We start from the raw sequence: 19,179 nt of genomic DNA, 5'->3' as shown, positions 1-19,179 counted from the left end.
GCTCTTATCCAGAGCGACTTACAACAGGGGGAGTCAGACCAGGGCAGACGGTGAACAGATCACCAGGTGGAATCCAAGCAGCAGTGCAGCAGGCAACAGGAGTAGGTGTCACACCCACTTAGCTGTTGTGAAAGCAGCAGCTACACTTCCTGGGGTCCACACAAACCATGAAACATAGCATGATACAGAACATTAATAGACATTAACAGCTCACAAGGACAGAACTATATACATTTAAACATGGCCTACATATCAATACATACACACAAACTATCTAGGTCAAATAGGGGAGAGGTGTTGCTTTATCTGTTTTTTGATCCACGTTTGCTGTTTATTTGAGCATTGAGTTCCATGCAATAATGGCTCTATATAATACTGCACGCTTTCTTGTATTTGTTCTGGTTTTGGGGACTGTGAATAGACCCCTGTTGGCATGTCTGGTGGGGTAAGCGTGTGTGTTAGAGCTGTGTGTAAGTTGAGTATGCAAACAATTTGGAATTTTCAACACATGCAATTGTAACAGATGTGAAATGTCTAGCTTAGTTAGCGGTGCGCGCTAAATAGCGTTTCAATCGGTGACGTCACTTGCTCTGAGACCTTGAAGTAGTGGTTCCCCTTGCTCTGCAAGGGCCGCGGCTTTTGTGGAGCGATGGGTAACGATGCTTCGTGGGTGACTGTTGTTGATGTGTGCAGAGGGTCCCTGGTTTGCGCCCGGGTATGGGCGAGGGGACGGTCTAAAGTTATACTGTTACACAATTGCAATTGTACAAACATGCAAATTCACTGCACACAGGGGGCATAATAGCCTCCACACGGCCCTGAGATCCATAGACAATGGTAAAGTCATTTAACCTGTCGTTTTCAGCTCCACCGTCTGCTATCCCTGTTCTGTTCGCCACACATAACCCACTCAGTATTTTAAAAACCAGACATTCTTAAAAACACTTAACAAGTCTAGGCCAACGAAAGAGGACATAGACATAACATTGAAGATTTATACGTAACATTTAAAAACACGTTCCAGTCGCTAGCTGCAGTGAAAAGAGGAGCGGCCCAGGGATGTGTGTGCTTTGGGGACCTTTAACAGACTGACCCAGTCTGACCCAGTCTGACCCAGTCTGTTAAAGATCCCCAAAGCACACACACATCCCTGGGCCGCTCCTCTTTTCACTGCAGCTAGCGACTGGAACGTGTTTTTAAATGTTACGTATAAATCTTCAATGTTATGTCTGGGACTGGCAGAACGGGTGTTGTATGTGGAGGATGAGGGCTGCAGTAGATATCTCAGATAAGGGGGAGTGATAAGTGTGTGAATTGGACTCTTTTCATTTCCTGCTAAGCAAAGTACTTAAGTAAAAATACTTTACAGTTCTACTAAAGTCATTTTTTGTATAATCTTAATTTGACTATTTATGTTTGACTACTTTGACTTCACTACATTCCTTAAGAAATTATTGTACTTTTTACTCCATTCATTGTCTTTGACACACAAAAGTACTCATTACATTTTGAATTCTTAGCAGGAAAGGAAAAGAGTCAAATTCACACACTTATCACTCCCCCCTATCTGAGATATCTACTGCAGCCCTCATCCTCCACATACAACACCTGTTCTGCCAGTCACATTCTTTTAAAGGTCCCCAAAGCGCACACATCCCTGGGTCGCTCCTCTTTTCAGTTCTCTGCAGCTAGCGACTGGAACATGTTTTTAAATGTTACGTATAAATTTGTTGTGTTGCCACCATGCTGTGTTGTCATGTTGTGTTGCCACTATGCTGTGTTGTCATGTTGTGTTGCCACCATGCTGTGTTGTCATGTTGTGTTGCCACTATGCTGTGTTGCTGCCTTGTTATGTTGTTGTCTTAGGTCTCTCTTTATGTAGTGTTATGTCTCTCTTGTTGTGATGTGTGTTTTGTCTGATATGTATATTGTATTTAATAATACAAATAAATTAATCCCATGCCCATATCCCCACAGGAGGCCTTTTGCCTTTTGGTAGGCCATCATTGTAAATTATAATTTGTTCTTAACTGACTTGCCTAGTTGAAAAATGTTTAATAAAATAAATGTTTTAAAAAACCATCCCTGGTCATCCATACTGCCTCTGATCTGGAGGATTCACCAAACGCACATGCATTGTTTGTAAATTATGTCTGAATGTTGGAGTTTGCCCATAGCTTTCCAAAAATGTAAAAACATCGAGAAAATGGTACCATCTGGTTTGCTTAATTTAAGGAATCTGAAATTATTTATACTTTTACTTTTGATACCTAAGTACATTTAAAATCCAAATACTTTTAGAATTTTACCCAAATAGTATTTTACTGGGTGACTTTTACTTGAGTAATTTTTTAATCTTTATTTTTACTCAAGTATGAAAATGTGGTACTTTTTCCACCACTGATAAATACACAAAATTCAATGTCAGAGTAGATTCCTGTGTAGATGTTTTAGCAGCAAATAAAATGACTTTACCGTCTCTGTGTTTTTCAAGCTTGCATTGGACAGTGTTACTGCATTCTTTTAAACTGTGGACCCAAAAAATATCGACATAACAATGCAACTTGAATTTTATTTCAAGCTATGGAAATATTTGATACATTCATCACAATCATTAAAATGTGTGATAATTGTCATCTTATCGGCTATAGCGGTCAGCTAGAGTGGAAAACGGCTAACCGATTACACTATCGGTTACCACAACATTTAGTTTACCAGGCTTGTGTTTTTGGGTTAACTACTGAAAATATGTTTTAAGAATTTAGCTAGATAGCTATAGCTTAGCTATGTTATTTATTTATTGCTGGCTTAGCTAATGCAAGTAAGTTAGCTAACAGTTTGACACTAAGTATTAGTCAGCATTAATGTTAGCTTCTACTATTTCTACTACTAGTCGACGAGTTCCAACAGACGGAAAACGGGCTAGCAAGTTGTTTTCTTGCAAGGTTTAACCTAACAAGGTAGCTATCTAGTTTAGTTTCTACATTTTCCTCATGATGCACAGGTAAAGCTTGAAAAACGTTTGACAGGTTAGGTATTATGCTAGCTGTCTTGTACAGTAGTAGCTATTCAGTTGGTGTGGACGGGGTATCAACACAGAAAGGTTACAAGGGTTGTTATCGTTTTGACGCGGAGTATTGTCAATGTCAGTCGACATCACATTTACATATTGACCAGAGGGGGGATTGCACTCCCCTTTGATGCATAAAAGCCTACAAATTATTAATTAAATTACAAATTACAAAATTACAAATTAAATTACAAATTATGTAGTTCTAGTTAAATCTCAGAAATCCCAGACCGATAATTGGGATGGGCTCATTGTAATGGCTGGAATGGAGTACATAGAATGGAGTCAAACATGTGGATTCCATCTGTTTAATTTGTTTAATACCGTTCAATATATTCCATTCCAGCCATTACAATGAGCCAGTCCTCCGATATATCATCCCACCAGACTAGAGAGACTAGTCCTAGCTCAAACCAAAGATGTCTCTTCTAAGTGAACACCTGTAATTCTTTACCATTATCAATACCAACACAGTTTTTTTTTCCAGATCTGAAAGTCCAACTTGGCCAGCCAGGTGTTGTAGACTGTGGTGTCAGTGCACCCCAGCCTGGGTGCAATGGTCCTCAGCTCCACATGAGTTCTACTATGTGGTACATCATGCAATCTATTCAGAGTAAATATTCCCTGTACGAGCGGCTCATCCGCACCATCGCTGCAATTCGCTCTTTCCAACACAACAATGTGGAGGATCTCATTCGAAGTGTAGGTTGGCTTATCTTTGAACTGTAGAGATGAAAGGTTAACACTCACACCACTGTACTTATTTCATCGGTGGTGCCCTAGAGCTTACCTTATTTTAGAAAAGATAACTCCTTCAATGCCCACACATTTTCTCTGCGTGTTGGTCATTTTGTCAACACTTCGTAGTTCGAAAGCTATCTTTCATCTCTGTCACAATTCTGATTGTCTGATGTTATTGAATATAACTTTTTGTTTATGGTGTCTGTTATCTGCAACAATTACATCAATGTCTCTACTATCGGGGTGCTGATGTGATCCGTATGCATGGCACTCTAAAGCTCTTGCACTGTGTCTGTATGGTGGCATGGTGGCTGATGCAGACTGTGTCGAGCTGTTGTTGGAGAAAAGAGCAGAGGTATGTGTTTTTAACTCTCCCTCATCCATCTGAAATGAGCTAGCTACCAATTGAGCTCATTTCTGTACTTTGTAAAATGTTGTTTTTGTTAATAAATGAGATCCTGAAGTAATATCCTGGTATTTTTGTACATGCTGCAGGCCTCTGAAAATCTAACCTGCTCCTCCCACTTGGATGCCTCCTCGGAATTACAGCACATAATAGTGAATGTATTATCTGTGAACTTTGCTCTATAATAGCTGCTGTTTTGTTACTATGTAATACCTCCAATTGTAAAATAAACCATTCTCTGCCATTCTCTAAAGGACTAATAACGATGTTTTATTCTACCTCTCTTCTTAGCTCTAAAGCTATGCTACCCTGCCGCCCTGGGGCCCTGTGGCTGCAGGGTAGCCTAGTGGTTAGAACGTTGGACTAGTAACCGGAAGGTTGCAAGTTCAAACTCCTGAGCTGACAAGGTACTGAACAGGCAGTTAACCCACTGTTCCTAGGCCGTCATTGAAAATAAGAATTTGTTCTTAACTGACTTGCCTAGTTAAATAAAGGTTTAAATAAAATGGTGAATGGCCTAGATGGCCGCTAGGGAGCCCATTATCTTGGACGGCAACAAGGACACTCCCGCTACACTGGACCGCCTTCAAGTGTGTCAGGGAGAGCGGTGCCGGCCCCAACGCACACGCCCAGACACTCCTGTTACTCCGCCCTCAGGGAGAGCGGTGCCGGCCCCAACGCACACCCCCAGACACTCCTGTTACTCCGCCCTCAGGGAGAGCGGTGCCGGCCCCAACGCACACGCCCAGACACTCCTGTTACTCCGCCCTCAGGGAGAGCGGTGCCGGCCCCAACGCACACGCCCAGACACTCCTGTTACTCCGCCCTCAGGGAGCTCAGTTGTGTTTTTTCTTATCACCCATAATGGGCTCCCAGGCGGCACAGCATCTCAGTGTTTGAGGCCTCACTACAGACACCCTGGTTCGAATCCAGGCTGAAATATAAAATTTACATAAGTATTCACACCCCTGAGTCAATACTTTGCAGAAGTGATTACAGCTGTGAGTCTTTCTGGGTAAGTCTCTAGTGGTAAGCCACTAAGGAACATTCACTGTCTTCTTGGTAAGCAACTCCAGTGTCGATTTGGTCTTTTTTGTAGGTTATTGTCCTGCTGAAAGGTGAATTCATCTCCCAGTGTCTGGTGGAGAGCAGACTGAAGCAGGTTTTCCTCTAGGATTTTGCCTGTGCTTAGCTCTATTCCGTTAATTTTTTTTATCCTGAAAAACTCCCTTGTCCTTAACGATTACAAGCATATCCATAACATGATGCAGCCACCAATATGCTTGAAAATATGGAGAGTGGTACTCACTATTGTGTTGTGTTGTATTTGCCCCAAACATAACACTTTGTATTCCGGACAAAATGTGAATTGCTTGGCCACATTTCTTGCAGTATTATTTTAGTGCCTTATTGCATACAGGATGCATGTTTTGTAATATGTTTTATTCTATACAGGCTTCCTCCTTTTTTACTATGTCAATTAGGTTAGTATTGTGGAGTAACTGCAATGTTGTTGATCCATCCTCAGTTTTCTCCCTTCACAGCCATTCAACTCCGTAACTGTTTTAATGTCACCATTGGCCTCAAGGTGAAATCCCTGAGCAGTTTCCTTCCACTCCAGCAACTGAGTTAGGAAGGACGCCTGTATCTTTGTAGTGACTCTGTCTATTGATACACCATCCAAAGCATAATTAATAACTTCACCATGCTCAAAGGGATATTCAATGTCTGCTTTTATTTTTTTTACCCATCTACCATTAATATCCCTTCTTTGAGAGGTATTGGAAAACATCCCTGGCCTTTGTGGTTGATTCTGTGTTTGAAATTCATTGCTCAACTGAGGGACCTTACAGATCAAATCAAATCAAATGTATTTGTTACATACACATGGTTAGCAGATGTTAATGCGAGTGTAGCGAAATGCTTGTGCTTCTAGTTCCGACAATGCAGTAATAACCAACGAGTAATCTAACCTAACAATTCCAAAACTACTACCTTATACACACAAGTGTAAAGGGATAAAGAATATGTACATAAAGATATATGAATGAGTGATGGTACAGAACGGCATAGGCAAGATGCAGTAGATGGTATCGAGTACAGTATATACATATGAGATGAGTAATGTAGGGTATGTAAACAAAGTGGCATAGTTTAAAGTGGCTAGTGATACATGTATTACATAAAGATGCAGTAGATGATATAGAGTACAGTAAATACATATACATATGAGATGAGTAATGTAGGGTATGTAAACATTATATTAAGTAGCATTGTTTAAAGTGGCTTAGTGATATATTTTACATCAAACCCATCAATTCCCATTATTAAAGTGGCTGGAGTTGAGTCAGTGTGTTGGCAGCAGCCACTCAATGTTTGTGGTGGCTGTTTAACAGTCTGATGCCCTTGAGATAGAAGCTGTTTTTCAGTCTCTTGGTCCCTGCTTTGATGCACCTGTACTGACCATGCCTTCTGGATAATAGCGGGGTGAACAGGCAGTGGCTCGGGTGGTTGTTGTCCTTGATGATCTTTATGGCCTTCCTGTGACATCGGGTGGTGTAGGTGTCCTGGAGGGCAGGTAGTTTGCCCCCGGTGATGCGTTGTGCAGACCTCACTACCCTCTGGAGAGCCTTACGATTGTGGGCGGAGCAGTTGCCGTACCAGGCGGTGATACAGCCCGACAGGATGCTCTCGATTGTGCATCTGTAGAAGTTTGTGAGTGCTTTTGGTGACAAGCCGAATTTCTTCAGCCTCCTGAGGTTGAAGAGGCGCTGCTGCTCCTTCTTCACAACGCTGTCTGTGTGGGTGGACCAATTAAGTTTGTCCGTGATGTGTACGCCAAGGAACTTAAAACTTACTACCCTCTCCACTACTGTCCCATCGATGTGGATAGGGGGGTGCTCCCTCTGCTGTTTCCTGAAGTCCACAATCATCTCCTTTGTTTTGTTGACATTGAGTGTGAGGTTATTTTCCTAACACCACACTCCGAGGGCCCCCACCTCCTCCCTGTAGGCCGATAATTGTATGTGTGGGGTACAGAGCTGAGGTAGTCATTAAACACTATTATTATCACACAGAGTCCATTCAACTTATGTGATTAGGTGATTTTTTTTATTCCTGAACTTATTTAGGCTTACCATAACAAAGGTTTTGAATACTTATTGACTCAACACAAACATTTAGAAAAACATAATTCCACTTTGACATTATGGGGTTTTGTTTGTAGGCCAGTGACAATAAATCAAAATGTAATCCATTTTAAATTCAGGCCGTAACACAACAAAATGTGGAAAAAGTCAACAGGTGTGAATACTTTCGGAAGACATGGTATGTGTCTGTTATACAAAATCATCTGTATATACCACTTCCTGTCAAGTTTCATAAGTGTGAAATTCTTTATTTGGTATTTGTGTGAGCTATACATGTTATTGAATGCAAATGGTACAGTTTACTCTCTTATTTTAGTTGAAGTATGCTGATCTACAACCAGCTAATTAAGAATAAATAGATATTTTGGTTTCCATAAAGACTAGGTCAACTTTCATTTTTTAAACGTTTACATCAGTATTTTCAATGGTGCTTATTTGCATAGAAAAATTTGCAAAGAAAAAGCCATATCTCAGACTGGGCAATAAAAAGATTAAGATGGGCAAAAGAACACATACACTGGCCAGAGATATGGCTTTTTCTTTTCAACTCTGCCTAGAAGGCCAGAATCCCGGAGTTGCCTCTTCACTGTTGACATTGAGACTGGTGTTTTGCGGGTACTATTTAATGAAGCTGCCAGTTGAGGACGTGTGAGGCGTCTGTTTCTCAAACTAGACACTCTAATGTACTTGTCCACTTGCTCAGTTGTGCACCGGGGCCTCCCACTCCTCTTTCTATTCTGGTTAGAGACCGTTTGCTCTGTTCTGTGAAGGGAGTAGTACACAGAGTTGTACCAGATCTTCAGTTTCTTGGCAATTTCTTGCATGGAATAGCCTTCATTTCTCAGAACATGAATAGACTGACGAGTTTCAGAAGAAAGGTCTTTCTTTCTGTCCATTTTGAGCCTGTAATCAAACCCACAAATGCTGATGCTCCAGATACTCAACTCGTCCTAAAGAAGGCCAGTTATTTTGCTTTAATCAGGACAACAGTTTGCAGCTGTTCTAACATAATTGCAAAAGGGTTTTCTAATGATCAATTAGCCTTTTAAAATGATAAACTTGGATTAGCTAACACAACGTGCCATTGGAACACAGGAGTGATGGTTGCTGATAATGGGCCTCTGTACGCCTATGTAGATTTGCCATTAAAAATCTGTAGTTTTCCAGCTACACTAGTCATTTACAACATGAACCATGTCTATGCTGTATTTCTGATCAATTTAATGTTATTTTAATAGATCAAAAATGTGATTTTCTTTAAAAAACAAGGACATTTCTAAGTGACCCCTAACTTTTGAACGGTAGTGTATATAACAGTGATAGTTAATTTGTTTGTCTCCTAATTAACAATGTCAATTTACAAAGGCTGTGTTCATACAGGCTGCTCAACTGATCTTTTTTCCCCAATTTTTGGCAAAAGAGCGAAACTGATTGGTCTGACCAATTGGGGGGGGGGGTGTAAATGCAAAGTGCTTTTTTCTGTCTAAATAATTAAAAAAAGAAAACACCTTTCCTTATATTATACACTGGATTTTTTTCCCCCTTCTTTTTTTGTTTGTTCGGTAGCGGCTGTCTACGCCCCTTCGTCGGTCATTTGTCAACATTACTACTAGTAGTAGTGGGAACTAAGGACGGGATACTTGAATTAAGTGTTTGTCCTTCAACGAGCGACGACTTGTTTTCAGTTGAGAAATACTGCACCAAACATCTTAGTTAGATGCAAATTGCGTGATTAAAGCCTCTCAAAATTAAAGTTGCAATATGCACAAAACGCTCCGCCATTTCTTGATTGCTGAAATTCTAATATTTCAGGTATTTGACAAAACAAGCAATGTATAGTGTAGGGAATTATTGTACCATATAAAGTGCTGTGATTTTTTTTTTCAATAACCAAAAATATTGTATTTTCAGCTGTTTTGAAACTTGTGTACAAAACAGAAAGTAAAAGACGAAAAACTAAACTTAAAAACAGGAAGCATAGAAGCTTCTTAGACTTGCTTTCAATGAGAATGACAGATCTATAACTCACATTTCAGCTAGCCCAAAAAGTTACATATAGCAGCTTTAAGTACAGAGTTCTGGATTTATTTTAGATTAATTCAGACTACTTTGAGAAAGTGCATTGCTATGTTTGTTGCTACGGCGTCTCGTGTGACAAACAATAATATTGCCGTGTTTTTAAAGTGATTTTCTTTTAAGGGAGTAAGCTCCTAGGAGCAAATTGAAGCTAGTATGTGGGCACCTTGAGCCGCTATGTAGTTTCATCTCGTGCAATTCTGTAATTGTCCAGAAGGGGTCTCTAGCCTTCAACATACAAATCAGTGTTTGCTTCAATAGCAGGAGAGTGTTTTGGATAGATCTATGTATAGTCAATCAAGTGAAAAATAGGTTAATAATCCTCAGTAATGTTTTGTTATTGAAAAAATATCAAGACAATAAATAAATATTTGGTTTAACAAAGTCTTAAGAAGTACATACAGTACTCACAAAATGAGTTTATACATTTTCTGTCCAAATAACACCCTATTTACAGAAGAATAGAGTGTACTCTTGTTTATTTATTGACCCTTAATTTATCTGGTAAAATGACTGATAACATGTTCTCTCATACAGCAACGACGCAAGGCAATGCAATGTCCCCTTCACTGGCACAGGACATCTCCTTAGACCAGAGGGAAGAGGGCCCCCTACTGGACCTCCAACACCACTTCCAGCAGCATCTGGTCTCCCATTCATGGACTGACCAGTACTGACCCTACTTAGCTTCAGCAGTGGGATGCAGGGTAGTATGCATCTAGTGGGTTCGATCCCCGGGACCACCCATACGTAGAATGTATGCACACATGACTGTAAGTCGCTTTGGATAAAAGCGTCTGCTAAATGGCATATAAAAATAATGTACAGATAGGTCTTGTATGCCATTGTTGGTGTAGCACTACTGAAGACTGACGGTTCATATATTTGACTGTTTATCTTAGTGTTTACAGTGGCTGCCACTCTAATATTTAACTTTATTGTCACAGTGTGAAAACAAAGCTATTTGGAAAATTTTAAATCCCCCTTTGTCTTCATTGGCTGCTTCCCCCTTGTTTACATATCATCAGGTTCAAACGTACCACTCGATAATAAATCTTTGTTGAGTTACTAGTAGGTTTTTTTTTCAGGCATTTCCAATGCTATATTTTAGTCCCATGTCTTAACACAGACAGGACGTTAGTTTCCCAGCGAGAGAAAACAAAGGGGGAGAATATCAGGAAGGAAAGTAAAGCAACAAAGAAAAAAGGCCCCCTGTCAGCTCTCTCTCACATTACTTCCTGAACTGGATCATACAGTAGTTTATACACGCCATCTGTTCAATGTCAGGACTTTCTTGACTTAAAACAAGTTATATTGTACATTTCCAATCCTACTGTATTATTGCATTATTATTGTAGCCTACTACAGTGTACATTTTTCAATCCTTCAATATATCAGGATTTTTACTCGTATCAGGCTTGAAAATGTTAAAAGGATAAAACCAATGTAATGAAAAATGTTAGGACAAAATTATGTGATTTTTTTATGAGAGCATTGTAACTGCCCTCATCAGAGATGGTCTATAATGTCGTAACGAGTTTTAAATGTGACATTTATAACTATGACAGAAGATTGTAAAAAGTTAACCACCCTCATCAAACCTAACAATAGTGCTTATCTAAAAATAGAAATAGAATAAGCATTCTTGTTCTAGATTCATTTTAGTTCTAGAATCATTCTAGTTCTGTGGCTCCACATGCCCAGGGTTGGAGGCAGGCCAGGCCAGCGGTGGTTATGCAAGACATAACATTAAGGACTGAATACATAATTAAAGACAGTCTGTTTTCCAAATGGCACCCGTTTCCCTTTAAAGTGCACTTTTGTGTACTTTTTTTTTAACCATGGCCCATAGTTTTATTTGTTCACAGGCTCCTAGCTTAGTCAGGATGCAGAATATGGGAACAACAGTTGGCTAACAAAGCAAATGGGTAGAGAATCTGTTTCTGTTAAGTCGCTTTTCGGTCCTCTTTCACCATGACTCACAGTTTAAAAAGCATGACAGCAACATGTGAAGCTGTTGTCCTTGACCTCGGCAATAATGATGAGCAACACACACTGCTGGTCTGTTATTTTGCATCTTGAATTTTATATACCTGCTTCATGTGAAAGGTTCTGAATTAAGAATTTAATACCCAGCTATTTTTTACAGCAACCAGCTTCTATTATTAATAATAATAATAAATAATAATAGTATTATATTTTTAAAATGCACAAGGTAGAAACCAAACCAAAACACATCAAACCATTACCTACATTATATAGACTTTAACCATATTCTATTTGATTATTTTCTAGCTTTTACTTTAGATTTATTATAAACAACGTTTTACACTTTGTATTTTCTTCTCCAGAAGCAGACAGTATATATATTTTTTTACATTTAACTAGGCAAGTCAGTTAAGAACAAAATATTTACAAAACCGGACGACGCTGGGCTAATTGTGTGCCGTCGACTGGGACTCCCAAACACCGCCGGTTGTGATACAGCCTGGAATTGAACCAGGGTGTCTGTAGTGACGCCTCTAGCACTGAGTTGCAGTGCCTTTCACCGCTGCGCCACTCGGGTGCCCCATGTATATCTAGTTAATATTAGAAGGAGAGAGACAAAACTCATGTATTTCATCACCACATCCCAGAGACTGGTTAGTAAGGTAACCAAAACTGCCACAAATGCAAGGTGCCTTTTTGTTTGTTTGATTTGAAAGCTGTCAGAGGTTGAGTATGAGCAATGTATGAAATCAGTATTGTGTTCACCGTCAGAAATATATAGTAGACTTACAGTATGACACTCAAGGTACAGTATGAGTCAACATTTTGGACACACCTACTCATTCAAGGGCTTTTATTTATTTTACTATGTTCTACATTGTAGAATAATAGTGAAGACATACAATCTATGAAATAACACATATGGAATTATGTCTAGACTTTGACTGGTACTGTATATAAAATAAATTGTGGCCCCTGGGAAAAATGTTTATACCATTTGTATGCACCACCTACTACATCTCAAAATAATGAAGGTAGGCGTATGTAAAAATAATAATAATATGCTTACTGTATTTCTAATGTAAATTGCAGCGCCTTTTTTAATGAGATAGCACAGAGTTTCTAAACCCAGAGGCGCGATATCGCGAAACTTCTGGGAATGCTTGCGAAACAGATCAAGCAGACCTGGTCGTGGTTTAGGGTTTGAGAAGTGAAAAATGATTCCTTAGTTGTTCATTTTCTCGAACTCTAAAGGCACAACCTAGATTCAAGCGACTGTCTTAAGTAGTTGACCATGGTATTACTCCAACCGCGTAAAAGTGACAAACTACACGTTTTATTTTCGTCAAAAACAACTTTATAATGAAGGAGTACCTTTGAGTTGACCGGTTGCACATGCGCAGTTTGGCGAGAGAGATTTTGCGGAGGAGTTTAGCTAGCCAACGCTACCGTGCGTTATCCGGGGAATTCTATTGGAGAAGCAGTTTCTGCCCATCTTTATACTGTACTGTCTTTGATATGAGTTTATGAAGACTCTGACGTAGGTAGAACCTCGCGATGATTGAGGGAGGAGGGGAGTGTCAAATTCCAAAAGAGAAGAGAGGGAGAGGAGCGCAAAGGTGAGTTTTGAAAACAGTATATTATTGTCAAAATATACAATCCATATGTAATTCCGTTGAAAATGTGACATAAGTATTGAAAGTCGTTAGAGTTTAGTGTGTTCGTTTCTAATGTTGTCGGCCATGAAATCTGAGTGGCCAATAAGTTGACAAAACTGTTGCGGTCTGTCTTCTCGCTCGCAGTCGAGTGCCAGCCTATCTACTTCAGCTTGCTCTAAGCTAACAAGTTGGTTAGCAGTTAGCAAAATAAAATGTCAACTAATAATTTATCAGCACTGCACGGTTGTATGACATGCTCCTGTTGTCATGCATGAAGTTCGTTGTTGTTGAGGTTTTAGTACTGCATATTGCTTTTCCCTGACGGTGGTAGCGGCCTGTTCAAAGTTGGCACTGGGGAAACATGTAGTTTATGATATCTCCCATATTTTGAACCAATCACATTCTTCTGTCAGAAGTGATTGACAGTTCACTGAGCGATAGGGTAACGAGTCGGTGCTGATTAACATGTCTGTACCCAATAATTGAAAAGAAAAGGCGGTCCCGTGCGGGAAAAGGCACGGCTTTTGTGCAAAAAGGGTACTCCGGTCTCAGCTACCATGCTAAAACGCTAATTTGGCTAGACAGCTAATTTAACCAGTGTCTGAAGGTTTAAACTTTTAGCAAAAGCAATCGGGATTTTGCTTCTTAAAAATACAAGTTCATACCTTTTTAACTAACTAGACGTTTTCTTAATCACAATCATAAGAAATCCATACACCATGGGCTGAAATAATAACCTACAGTAAGTTACAAGTACACCAATGCAACACAATAGCTACCTGATGATTATATATATATATATTCAAATTCCTCAACATACTCTCCTACATTCTATTGCCAGTTGGGACTTTAACGTCAGCCATATATTTACAACACGGTTCTTAAACGCAGTAAGTAACATTGATGGCTTGATCACAAGATAAAACTGTTGAAGGTAATATATTTCTAAATTTGCTGTTGAATATGCCGTTAATACGTGCTGCTACGCTAGTAAATAACATTGACACCTATAAATATTGTTATAATGTGTAACTATTACTTTGACATCTCATCCTCTAAGACAATGAGAATATTTATATATTAATACATATCGATTAATATTTACACATATCATTTGCTGTCATTACCTTGTGTGGTTCTGTGATGTCTACATTCACAAGTATTTGTTTGGTCGTCTACGAAGTTGGTAAAGATATCAAATCTTATTTGTCACATGTGTCAAATACGACAGGTGTAGCAGACCTTACAGTGAAAAGTGTTAAAGTATTTACTAGAAATAAACTGAAGAAAAAAAGCTGTCAATAAAAGCATGTATCTGTAGTGTTTTAATGTGAGCTGGTGAATGTCCTTCTATGCATCTCCAAGCCTATAGCTTTCATCACCAAGATTATGTTTGGCTGGGGAGAAATCTCATCTTTACATGGGAATTTAGGTCAATAGGTTCTGATTTAAGATCAATTCTGCCCGAACAGGCAGCCACAAAGCACATTCCACCAAATATGTGATCTCTGCTTGGAGGTTCATTTGAATAACTCATGCCCATCCCTAATTGTGTTAGTAGTTTAATTCCTAAACGCAATGTAAAATTTTATACGTTATATACTTTTCTGTATTGGATTTATACTTGAATATTGATCCATGAAAGTGTGAAGGGGAATAAGAGACAACAGTACATGACAGGTGGGTTTCATGCTCTAGGGTTTGTACACGGCTTTTAATTATATATTATTTTTAATGCTTTGTTTCACCATTGTTTTCAATTGCTCCATTTGGATTCCACACTACGATTTAATGTTCTTTAAATCCAGTCTACTCTATACCAGATACAGGGTATTAAATCAACCTTAAAGTTCATAGGCCACATGTAGCCTACCAGTTGTTCATAACACTGATATCAAATGTCTCGGTTATTGGCCTAGTATGTATTGTTTAAACGTTGTAGTTATAGCATCAAAACAACTTGGGCCAGCCAACACATTGCCATCCTTGTAAAAGCCGATGATCCATCTTATAAATAGACATCAAGTGTTTCCAATTTAATTGCAGAAAAACAGCACTGGGTCCCTGTATTGTCTATCTGCTCTGCCATGGATTTAGCTTAAAGACCTGGGCAGTTATGCGGACGCGCATATACGGTTTCATTTGATCCATTTTCCATTGACCAATACTCAGTTTCACTTGGGTTACAGACCTGCATATTGGCAAGTCATTGAAGCTTGTAAGTTTACCCCTCACAGGGTTGCACCTCAGGCAGCACCTCGCCTGTCCTGTGAGCTAAATATGGCCTAAAGATGGCGCTGTAGTGGGTAGCTGCATGACCAATTCTGCTATTTTTTAAAATTTTTTTTTACGTTGATCTTGACGGGGGTGTGTTTTACATAATGTTTCCGCCATAATTTCCTATGACCGGAAACCGCTTCTGGACGTCAGAACAGAGATCACTAACCTGGATTTGGATGAAGATTTCTACTTCATACTACTAAGTCTGAGCATCTAGACCGCCTTTGTCCTCTGTTTTGTTGGCGAACGTACAATCCGTAGAGAACAAACTGGTGATTTTAATGCAGGAAAACTGAAATCTGTTTTAACTCATTTTTACGAGCATGTCACCTGTGAAACTAGAGGCAACACAACTCTAGATCACCTTTAGGCCTACTCCACACACAGAAACGCATACAAGGCTTTCCCTCGCCCTCCCTTTGGCAAATCTGACCATAACTCTATCCTCCTGATTCCTGCTTGCCAGATGGTGAAGTGTGATTCATCACTTCAGAGCATGCGTTTCCACTGTTCCAGTCGAATGGCAGCGAGCTTTACACCACTCCAGCCACCGCTTGGCATTTGCATGGTGATTTTAGGCTTGTGTGCATCTGCTCAGCCATGGAAATCCATTTCATGAAGCTCCCGACGAACAGTTCTTGTGCTGACGTAGCTTCCAGAGGCAGTTTGGAACTCGGTAGTTATAGAACAGATCTACCTCTTCTTAGTGTTGCTTTCAATGAGAATGATCTCTATGTGATCTATAAATCACATTTCCATGTGGATATGGTCAGGTTGCCCAAAACGTTACATATTGCAGCTGTAACCGGGTCCCATGCTTTTAAAATAATGGCTGTGTTCCAGAACAATATACATATTTTTCATTCCCAGTTCTGATTATGTTCCTCTAAAGATTTAGTTATTTTCCCATTTGTTTTGTTTTTGTTCCCTGAACCGGTTCCAACCCCTGGTGCTTCGTCTCCTCCTGTGCTCCCTATTCACCAACGACTGCATGGATGCGCACAACTCCAAAACCATTACGTTTGCTGACAAAAACATACAAATAATAATAATAGGTTTGCTGATGACACGACGGGGGTAGAGGCCTGATCCCCGAAGACGAAGGGACCACCTATAAAGAAGAGGCCAGTGATCTGGCGGTGTGGTCCCAGGACAACAACCTCTCCCTCAACGTCAGCTAGAAAGGAGCTGATCGTGCACTACAGGAAACGGAGGGCCAGGCACGCCACTATCCCATCGACGGGGCTGTAGTGGAGTGGGTCGAGAGCTTCAAGTTCCTCGGTGTCCACATCACTAAGGAGTTAACATGGTCCACACACACACCAACACGGCTACGCCCCTTCCCCCTCAGGAGGCTGAAAATATTTGGCATGGGCCTTCAGATCCTCAAAGTTCTACAACTGCACCATTTGAAAGCATCTTGACTGGCTGCATCACCACTTGGTCGGGCAACTGATTGGCATCCACCTCAAGGCGCTTCACAGGGTAGTGGGTACAGCCCAGTACATCACTTGGGCCGAGCTCCCTGCCATCCTCTGACACCACCTGGTATAGAAGCCTTGGAAGGCCTTCAAAATTGTCAGGCTCGAGCCACCAAAGTCAGAGTTCTCTCTCTGCTTCCACACGGCAAGTGGTACCGATGCACCAAGTGAGGTACCAACAAGACCCTGAACAGCTTCTACCCCCAAGCCATAAGACTACTAAATAGATCACTAAATAGCTACCCGGACTATCTGCATTGACCCTTTTTGCAATAACTCTTTTGACTCTTCACATGAAATACAGAAATATCACACCCTTGAGTCAGTACTTTGTAGTATCACCTTTGTCGGCAATTAGAACTTTGAGTTGTCTTTGGTAGAGGTCGACCGATTTAAAGAAAAAAAAAGTTTACAATTTTGTTAATATATATTTTTTAATTTTTAATTGGCATGGCTGATTTTAATTAGCGCCGATTTCAAGTTTTCTTAACAATCGGTCATTTGCCTTTTTGGATGCCAATTATGGCCGATTTACATTGCAATCCACGAGGAGACTGCGTGGCAGGCTGACCACCTGTTATGCAAGTGCAGCATCAAAAGGACCTTGTGGCACAATCCGTCTTCACATAATCACTATTTAACTACACATGGTTGATATTACTAGGTTAACTAGCTTGTCCTGCGTTGCATATAATTAACCTCTTGCTCCTACCTGGCACGCAGGCGTCCCATCTAGAGCTCTGGAAATGCAAATGCGCTACGCTAAATGCTAATAGTATTAGTTAAAACTCAAACGTTCATTAAAATACACATGCAGGGTATTGAATTGAAGCTACACTAGTTGTGAATCCAGGCAACAAGTCAGATTTTTAAAATGCTTTTCGGCGAAAGCATGAGAAGCTATTATCTGATAGCATGTAACACCCCAAAAGACCCGCAGGGGACGTAAACAAAATAATTAGCATAGTCGGCGCTACACAAACCGCACAAATAAAATATAAAACATTCATTACCTTTGACCATCTTCTTTGTTGGAACTCCTAGATGTCCCATAATCACTATTTGGTCTTTTTTTAGATTAAATCGGTCCATATTTACATTTACATTTAAGTAATTTAGCAGACGCTCTTATCCAGAGCGACTTACAAATTGGTGCATTCACCTTATGACATCCAGTAGAACAGTCACTTTACAATAGTGCATCTAAATCTTAAAGGGGGGGGTGAGAAGGATTACTTATCCTATCCTAGGTATTCCTTAAAGAGGTGGGGTTTCAGGTGTCTCCGGAAGGTGGTGATTGACTCCGCTGTCCTGGCGTCGTGAGGGAGTTTGTTCCACCATTGGGGGGCCAGAGCAGCGAACAGTTTTGACTGGGCTGAGCGGGAACTGTACTTCCTCAGTGGTAGGGATGCGAGCAGGCCAGAGGTGGATGAACGCCGTGCCCTTGTTTGGGTGTAGGGCCTGATCAGAGCCTGGAGGTACTGAGGTGCCGTTCCCCTCACAGCTCCGTAGGCAAGCACCATGGTCTTGTAGCGGATGCGAGCTTCAACTGGAAGCCAGTGGAGAGAGCGGAGGAGCGGGGTGATGTGAGAGAACTTGGGAAGGTTGAATACCAGACGGGCTGTGGCGTTCTGGATGAGTTGTAGGGGTTTAATGGCACAGGCAGGGAGCCCAGCCAACAGCGAGTTGCAGTAATCCAGACGGGAGATGACAAGTGCCTGGATTAGGACCTGCGCCGCTTCCTGTGTGAGGCAGGGTCGTACTCTGCGGATGTTGTAGAGCATGAACCTACAGGAACGGGCCACCGCCTTGATGTTAGTTGAGAACAACAGGGTGTTGTCCAGGATCACGCCAAGGTTCTTAGCGCTCTGGGAGGAGGACACAGTGGAGTTGTCAACCGTGATGGCGAGATCATGGAACGGGCAGTCCTTCCCCAGGAGGAAGAGCAGCTCCGTCTTGCCGAGGTTCAGCTTGAGGTGGTGATCCGTCATCCACACTGATATGTCTGCCAGACATGCAGAGATGCGATTCGCCACCTGGTCATCAGAAGGGAGAAAGGAGAAGATTAATTGTGTGTCGTCTGCATAGCAATGATAGGAGAGACCATGTGAGGTTATGACAGAGCCAAGTGACTTGGTGTATAGCGAGAATAGGAGAGGGCCTAGAACAGAGCCTTGGGGGACACCAGTGGTGAGAGCGCGTGGTGAGGAGACAGATTCTCGCCACGCCACCTGGTAGGAGCGACCTGTCAGGTAGGACGCAATCCAAGCGTGGGCCGCGCCGGAGATGCCCAACTCGGAGAGGGTGGAGAGGAGGATCTGATGGTTCA

At 41.0% G+C, this 19,179-nt stretch overlaps 1 protein-coding gene and 1 long non-coding RNA gene across 2 annotated transcripts in view; both read left to right on the top strand.

Annotated features, from left to right (window-relative positions):
- Positions 1 to 3,572: 3,572 nt before the first annotated feature.
- Positions 3,573 to 4,387, top strand: LOC124023184. Its single transcript, XR_006836669.1, has 3 exons — positions 3,573 to 3,772; positions 4,090 to 4,166; positions 4,307 to 4,387. It is a non-coding gene; the product is annotated as an uncharacterized LOC124023184 (long non-coding RNA).
- An 8,584-nt stretch (positions 4,388 to 12,971) lies between these two features.
- LOC124032319 (cyclic AMP-dependent transcription factor ATF-7-like) overlaps positions 12,972 to 19,179 on the top strand; it is a 42,818-nt gene continuing 36,610 nt past the window's right edge. The window contains exon 1 of the mRNA XM_046344628.1: positions 12,972 to 13,050. The gene's annotated coding sequence lies outside the window, so the exon portion shown is untranslated. The remainder of the gene's footprint in view (positions 13,051 to 19,179) is intronic.

Source organism: Oncorhynchus gorbuscha, linkage group LG03 (genome assembly GCF_021184085.1).
Source record: "Oncorhynchus gorbuscha isolate QuinsamMale2020 ecotype Even-year linkage group LG03, OgorEven_v1.0, whole genome shotgun sequence".
Taxonomy (NCBI): domain Eukaryota; kingdom Metazoa; phylum Chordata; class Actinopteri; order Salmoniformes; family Salmonidae; genus Oncorhynchus; species Oncorhynchus gorbuscha.
The sequence above is the reverse complement of the archived record's forward strand: the minus strand, read 5'-3'. Positions and strand labels throughout refer to the sequence as shown.